The sequence below is a fragment of the Octopus sinensis genome, linkage group LG12 (assembly GCF_006345805.1).
Source record: "Octopus sinensis linkage group LG12, ASM634580v1, whole genome shotgun sequence".
NCBI lineage: Eukaryota > Metazoa > Mollusca > Cephalopoda > Octopoda > Octopodidae > Octopus > Octopus sinensis.
In genome coordinates, this window is record NC_043008.1 from 64,132,575 (window position 1) to 64,141,486 (window position 8,912).

An 8,912-nucleotide genomic window follows, 5' to 3' on the forward strand; every position below is an offset into this window, starting at 1 on the left:
TTCACTCAAAAGCTCTTGCAATTCTTACTGTAAGCATTTTAAACATTATCCCTCTTAAGCTATGCAACAATTCTACCTAGTTACAGTTACTGTTGGTATGTAAATATTCCCTTAGATATAGCTACTGTTGCTATATGAATATTTATCTGAAGATTGCTGTAAAATATGAAAGTATTTGAGATGCAGCAAACAAAATAAAATAAAATGCTAAAATTCAACAATGCTGGAAATTTATTTATCAATATACTAGTGTGTGTGTGTGTATGTGTGAGTATGTGTGTGTGTGTGTGTGTGTGTGTGTTCTATTTTTGATTATTTGAAATATTTGTATATGGAAGGAGTGATTTTTAATACAAGACACAAAGCTCCATTTTGGAATGTAGTTAACAAAAACAAATTCATATTTTGAACCTGAGAAAAGTCTTGCATATTTTTGCTGTTCCACTTACTGATTGTATTTATAATGTGCGAATTAGCTAGCTGTTTTTTTTTTCTGAAAACCCCCAGCTTGTTTGTATATATGTATATGTGTATATGAATATATGAATATATGTATGTGTATTTATGTATGTATATGTATATGTATGTATGTATGTATGTATGTATGTATGTATGTATGTATGTATGTATGTATGTATGTATGTATGCATGCATATATGTATGTGGGTATGTATGTATACACACACACACACACTGATATATATATATATGCAAAACATAACAAATGGTAAATTAGACAAAATCATAGTACATGGAAATTTTGCTGCTGTTTCCTCATCAGTCAATGTCCAAGACATCCTAGTGGCTTCACACTTTTAACATTGATACCACTCCATCTTGGCAGTGCCAGAGCAGGAAGATTCTAGGAATAGCTAACGAATGTAAACAACAAGGATGAAAACAAACAAGACAAACTAAAATAATATAACAATTGTATGTGTACAGCAACAAATAATAATAATAATAATAATAATAATAATAATAATAATAATATTAATAATAATAATAATAATATTAATGATAATAATAATACAAAAACAACAGAAAAAGAATAGTTATACACACACAATGGAAACAGGCCTTTTGGTCATCAAATGGATGTATGTAAGATAACACAAAGGAGAAATGAAATGTGTAATATATAATTAATGCCTACATACATATAATAGTGTTCTGCATAGCTCCTGTCCACAAAATTCCTCTCATAAGATATAGGTCAAACAGAGGTTACTTCAGCAGAAGTCAGTCTCCTAAAACACTGCACTGCAGCATCTGACCAGGTAGTCTGTGTTCATGAAGAAAACTTCTTACTACACAGCCCAGACACTCAAACTCCTATTTGAATGCCAATAATTTATTTTGGTAGTCTCACCCATTTTCAAACAATTAAAAGTGCATGTAACATACAGGTGCTGACGTGGCTATATGATAAGAAGCTTGCTTTCTAGCCACATGGTCCTGGGTTCAGTCCCACTGTGTGGTATCTTGGGCAAGTGTCTTTGACTACAGCCTCAGGCTGACCAAAGCCTCATGAGTGGATTTGGTAGATGGAAACTGAAAGAAGCGAGTCATATATGTGTGTATGCATCTTTGTGCCTACATTTGCCCCTCCCCCCATCACCGCTTGACAACCTGTGTTGGTATGTTTATGTGCCGATAACTTAGCAGTTCAGCAAAAGAACTTGATAAAATAAGTACCAGGCTTAAAAGAAAAAAATACGTTCTGGGGTCAATTCATTCAGCTAAAAATTCTTCATGATAGTGCCCCAGCATGACCACAGCCTAATAACTGAAACAGTTAAAAGCTATATAAAACTCTCCAGTTTGGATTGACGGAACTAACATCTCCAATTAAGGTAATTTGGTTCATATTTCTAGCAGGTCAGTTAACTACACAGATGCTGTCTCATTAAATCATCAAAACTTTTTTGATACCATAGATGTTTCAATGCTTTTTGTTTTCATTTTTTTTTCATTCATCCAGGATTGTACTGCTGTATCTGTTTGTCATGCAGCTTATCTCAGATCAACTTCAATTAATCATCATCACCATCATTTAGCGTCCATTTTCCTCGCTGGCATGGGTTGGACGGTTTGACTGGAACTAGTAAGCTGAAGAGCTGTACCAGGATCCAGTCTGATTTTTGGTTTGGTTTCTATGGATGGATGCCCTTCCTTGTGCCAACCACTCTACAGAGTGTTATGGCTGCCCTTTACATGTCACTGGCATGGGTGCCTTTAACATGCCACTGGCATGGGTACCTTTTACGTGTGAGTGGCACTGGTGCCTTATATATGTCACCAGCATGGTTGCATTTTACATGTCACCAATGCATCCCAGCCATGACCTTATTAAGGCATTGCATATCTTCCTTGTTTATTTTGTAAGAGAGGAAGTTTGTGACTGCTGGAAAATCTAGTATCTATTTCCAGTAAACCAAATAACCACTTAGAGACTCCTACCCACCAACTGCCGTCATTGGTTCATGTATCCATTTAAATTTTAATATACATGGTGTAGTATGCTTTTTTAAGAATTTCACTCTGATTCGTAATTACAAAGCTAATTTGCATTTTAGAAAAACAATCAAGGCTAATAAGGCTTCTTTTTTATTCCATAGTAGAAAATGCAAACACGAAAGATGTGTCATCCATATTTTCACAAGTAATTAATTTATTAAATGAATAATCAAACTAGTAATGAACTAATTGAGTAATAAAAATTCAATTGAAAGTTTTTTGTTTTTTTTTTGTTTTTTTAATATTTTTTGTTATGACAAGAATGAAAAGCCACCAGTTATGGAAATTCCATTGATACAAAATTTTAAAAACACAGAGGAGAATCAAACACAATATTTTGTTGCCGATGAATTGGTAAATTATCAAAGTTGATAAAGTATCGAACATTTAGGTGAACCATATAAATGACCCCAGAAATCACTTCTTAAAAGTCGCTGGCATTACCGGTAGGGATGAGGACTATACCAGAAGGTGTAGACAACATAGGGTGACATTATGTCAGAGGGTAGGAGTAGAGTGAGTTAATTTTTTTTTTTTTATAAATTATAAAATAGTAAAAAGTATATCTAGTCCATTAGTATATATAATGTAACAAGGAATCAAAATATTAAAAATCAACGAAATTTCTATGCATTTTCATTTCAACCATAACAAACTCTGTAAATCTAAATACCCTTTCGCTGTGTCTATGACATTGTAACTAAGAGATATAATTTAAAAACAAAAATTGCTAGTTGTTTGTGTCAATACTGTTGACATTGTGTTCAGTGATATATGGGAATTGAGATTTATGTCACTTACACACAAAAATGTTTACCAAGGATTCTATATGTGTTGTTGCAAATATTGTCCATGAAAATAGGCAACACCATGGGATACTGCACCGAGTAACACCAGCTCTAGGGACAACCTAACTAAAGGTGTTCAATTTAACAAAGTAGATAAACAGGGTTGGTTGGCCTTGCTTGCCTCTGCTGTTGTGCTGAATAACAAACTATGTCAAACGCTTTATTTTGGAGACCCCTACATCCTAATACTGAATGAAGATCATTCAACTAAATGGAATTTGTTGGCAAAGATACATTATGGAATTTCAGTCATACCAACGCTGATGGGGAACAGAGATTCCTAGTATGGTGTTGTAAAATACATCTCAGTTGCAGCTGTTTGCAGAAGATAATTATCATCATCATCATTCATGTCGTCATCGTCGTCGTCTTCATCATCGTCGTCATCATCATCATCATCATCATCATCATCATCATCATCATCATCATCATCATCATCATCATCATCACCACCACCACCACCATCATCATCAACTTCATCATCATTTAACGCCTGTTTTCCCTGCTGGCATGAATTAGACAAATTCCTAAATATATCCATGCTTTGTAGCTTAGAGTTTTGTTTTTATTTTACAAAGATCAATAATCATATTGTGTATAGAGTGCAGAGTAAACAACATGAAGATCTTAGTCACACACTCAGATGAAAATTATGTAATATAGCTTACAATAGATTTTTTTTTGCTAATATCCTTTTAGTAACCCTCAAAAGAAATGGTCAAATTCTACTGTTTGTGTTTGATAAATATTTCAATAGAAGCAACTAAAGGTCAGATTACATTTCCCTTTACTTATAGTTCTTCCTACCTTAGTCTATCAGTTTTCAATATTCTATTTTCTTGCCTTGATTGGGTGTCAGTGGAATATCAGCTAGCATCTAAAGTTGCTGTCTTTTCAATTATTCATGGTCAAACACTTTATAAGAGAAAGCCATAGAACATTATTATGGCCAATTCATATCACATAAAGAAATATCTAATAACCATGTGTCTTATTACACATCTGTCAATTTATACCAGAATGGTCTTGCCTTTTTTTGTCATCTTTGACAGAAACCATTTATTTTCAAACTGAAATGTCTTCACCAAACATCAATGTTTTTTTTTTCCTTCTTTCTTCTATACATCATCTGCTCATATGAACATTAAGAGTTACTGTAATCAAGCACATTGCTCATTCTGTTACATAAATCACTGACATGGAAAGATTCATTAAATGGTGAGATATGTCTCAGAATAATTCAATATTAAAAAGAAAAGTATTTATGGCTTGACTAATAGAGAGAATATTATAATAATTCTATTAGTAACAAATGAGAGATTTGATGAAATATTAACAATGACAATCAGTATATGTGTGAGTGTATATATATATATATATATATATGTATGTATATGTACATATATATATATATATATATGTATATATATATATATGTATGTATTTGTACATATATATGTATTTATGTATGTATATATATATATATATATATATATATATATATATATATATATATATATATATATATATATATATATATGTATATATATATATATCAAATAATGGAAACTTTGGGTAAATTAGCTTCACTTAGCAAGTGATATAAGGGGGATGGTTATGCATGGAGGATTATATTTTAAACATTTGTGTTAGGACAGGAAAAGCATTGTTTCTGACTCTTGTTCCAAGTGTTCAAGACATGTGGGAAGAAGGGAAACGGGTATTCTCAAATCAGGGGCCAGGTCTGGATGCTTGTAACTGAGTAGTCTCCACTAAAATTAAACAGTGTCAGATGGTGGTACTAAACTTGAGGACCCATTGATTAAGTCTACTACATAAGTAGGCTATGGTGAAATTTGAATTCAGACCGCAAGGGATCAGAACAAAAATACCGAAGGCTATCTGATTCAATGTTCTTGTAGTTCCACCAAACCACCATCCTAGATTGGCATTTTTTTATTGACAAACCACATACATACATACATACACACACACACACATATATATATATATATATATATATATATATATGCATATGATGGTCTTCTTTTAGTTTCTATCTACCAAACCCATTCTGTGAGTGTACTGGATGCATTTTATGGACCACCAGCACAGGGGCCAGAGGAGGCTGGCAAATGGCCACAATCGGTCGGTGCTTTTTACGTGTCACCAGCACGGATGCCAGTCAAGGCGACGTTCAGATGGTGCTTTTTACGTGCCACAGGCACAGGTATCACAACTACAATTTCCATTTGATTTTTATTTTGATGTTGATGTACTTGACTCAATAAGTCTCTTCAAGCACAGCAGGTCACCCTACGATCCAAGGATGGCACAGCAGGCCACCCTGTGAGCCATGAACTCACTCTATTTGTCGGGTCTTCACAGTCACAGCATATCTCAGAGGTCTCAATCTTTTGTCATTGCCTCTGTGAGGCCCAACGTGCCACTGGCACGGGTATCACAACTACAATATCCATTTGAATTTTATAAACAACTAGCAGTATCCGTTGCTCGGATTTGTAAGGGAAATAACTATAAAGCATTTTTAGAGAGTTATAGCCAAAAAATAGCAAAAAATGCATTAAAAATGGAAAAAAAATGATAATTTTTTTTTTAAATCGCTGACTCATCGTAGACATTTTAAGAGAGTTACTTCCCTTATATAATAGCGAAAAAATGCATTAAAATGGAATAAAATTATGGTAAATTATTTTTAAAATCGTAGACTCATCGTAGATGCGCGTTAATACCCAGAAGGGCTCGATATGAATCACGACTATAAGATACCCGCTTTTGGTTACACTGCACCACAAAATGTGGGAGTAGTTAGGAATCTAAATTGCAGGAGACAGACACACAACTTCACTTTTATATATAAAGATAGGGGTTAAATTGTTCCTGTAATCCCTTCAAAGGTAGTGCCCAAACATGGCCACAGCCCAATGACTGAAACAAGTAAGAAAATAAAAGATAAAATGTAATTTTAGTAGGTATTTGCATTTGATTGATATGTGAACTGTAAATGGGACAGCAGAGAAATGGTAACAGAGAGATGGCGGCGAGCTGGCAGAAACGTTAGCGCGCCGGGCGAAATGCTTAGCGGTATTTCGTCTGTCGTTACGATCTGAGTTCAAATTCCATCGAGGTCGACTTTGCCTTTCATCCTTTCGTGGTCGATAAATAAAGTACCAGTTTCACACTGGGGTCGATGTAATCGACTTAGTCCCTTTGTCTGTCCTTGTTTATCCCCTCTATGTTTAGCCCCTTGAGAGGTAGTAAAGAAATAGGTAACAAATATAGCAGTTTCATTACCTAACAGGTTAAAGCAGTTGTCCAGGTGGGGATACTAAAGGTGACTGTCATTGTTGCTGTTGCTGGTGGTACTGTAGTGGTTAATGCTGTGTTGTTAGTGGTAGTGGTGGTGTGAAGTATAGTTGAGAGGTCGTGGCACCAGCGTTGTTGTCAGCTTATTGTTAAGTTCAGTCAGCAATGAAGCATTCTGTTTAGATGCCTGGCACCGACTGCTCCAAATGACCTCCCTTGTTATCTGTTTTCACAATTGAACATATCAGAATGAATTATGGAATGGATAATAGGGTCATGAAAGGGCGAATCAACACTTTTGATTGGTTGAAAAAGGTCAAAAGATACCAAACGAAACAAACTTTTCCCTTTTCTATCATAAACATTTCTAACCAAAAACTAAAATACAGAAAGGAAGAAAATATCTTGAAAGATAAGATTGTAACCTACACATTAAAAATGCTGAAGGAAACTGAGGCTTTCAAGATCTAATCTTGGCTAGTTTTCTAACAGAACTGTGAAAATATAGTGAAAACCATGGCAGATGTTCAGAATCTTTAACATAATAAAGTAGTAATCTCTATGACTCTGAGTCTGTGAAACACCCAGTAGAGAGATACTAATATTAAATAAACCAATGTAATACTAATGTTATTCAGTCACTGTTGGAAGTGTAAAATTGGTTGAGTACTAGAAAAAAAGTCCAAAAGTGCTTAGTTACATCCTTTTATACTCTTTACTTGTTTCAGTCATTTGACTGCGGCCATGCTGGAGCACCGCCTTTAGTTGAGCAAATCGACCCCAGGACTCATTCTTTATAAGCCTAGTACTTATTCTATCGGTCTCTTTTGCCGAACCACTAAGTTACGGGGAGGTAAATACACCAGCATCGGTTGTCAAGCAATGTTGGGGGACAAACACAGACATACAAACATATATGCTCACACATACATATATATATACATATATATACGACGGGCTTCTTTCAGTTTCCGTCTACCAAATCCACTCACCTGGATTTGGTCAGCCCGAGACTATAGTAGAAGACACTTACCCAAGGTGCCACACAGTGGGACTGAACAGGGAACCATGTGGCTGGTAAGAAGCTACTTACAACACAGCCACTCTTGTGCCAATATATATATATATATATATACATATACATACATAGTTATTTATATAAAAATAAATATATATATATATATATGAGTTTGTGCATATATATATATAAATATATACTTATATTTACACAAACAAATACATATATATACTACAGGCTTCTTTCAGTTTCCATCTACCAAATCCACTCACAAGGCTTTGGTCAGCCTGAGGCTGTAGTAGAAGTCACTTGCTCAAGGTGCCACGCAGGGGGACTGAACCCAGAATCATGTAGTTGGTAAGCAAGCTACTTACCACACAGCCACTCCTACACCTACATATTCTAAGTTCAAATTCCACTGAGCATACTTTTGCATTATACCGGAGTTCGACAAAATATGTCAAGTTTCCATTCACTGTAATCTTAATCTTTCTGCATTTGTGACATATGTGTCAATGAGAGAAACTAGTATTGATTAGTATTGATTAGCTATTGAAGTAATGTTTAGGTTGAAATAAATATTAAATTCGGTCATAGTTCAACTGAGAATATAACTATTTTTCTCTGTTAGGGTATAAATTTCAATACCTCTATATCTCTCTAATAGAGTATACATCTCTCTTTCTCTCACCTTCACTCTCTTTGACAGACTATACATTTCTCTTTCTCTCATTCATAAACTCTACACTTCTCTCTTCAGCTCTTTCATATACAGTACATTTCTTTCTCTCTCCTTGACAGATTACATATCTTTCTCTCTATATATCTCTCACTCTAACTGTGATAGACTATACCTTTCTCCTTCCACAATCTATTTCTTCTCTCTCTCTTTCTCTCTCTCCTCTTTTTCTCATCCTCTCTCTTCCTCTCTCTCACTCTGCTACAGTCCTTTCAATATTACTAGAATTTATTGAAGGATATGAATTATTTCGGTCGTATACTTTGGGCTTTTTATTTTCATATATGACACCAATATTACACAAATGCTGCTACTTGACATTTCACTGACATTACAGGAACACAATGGGACACTGAAACAATGAGATATTGGCATGATGTGACACTAGCATGACGTGACATTGATACAATGTGACACTAGCATGTAAAGTCACTGGCATGATGTGACATTGGAATGATAT

The 8,912-nt window shown here is 34.6% G+C and overlaps 1 long non-coding RNA gene across 1 annotated transcript; it reads right to left on the bottom strand.

The window, feature by feature from the left end:
* Window positions 1-341: 341 nt before the first annotated feature.
* On the bottom strand, window positions 342-8,503 carry LOC118765547. Its single transcript, XR_005001410.1, has 3 exons — window positions 8,492-8,503; window positions 8,023-8,025; window positions 342-476 (listed from the first exon to the last, which is right to left on the bottom strand). It is a non-coding gene; the product is annotated as an uncharacterized LOC118765547 (long non-coding RNA).
* Between the last annotated feature and the right edge of the window lie 409 nt (window positions 8,504-8,912).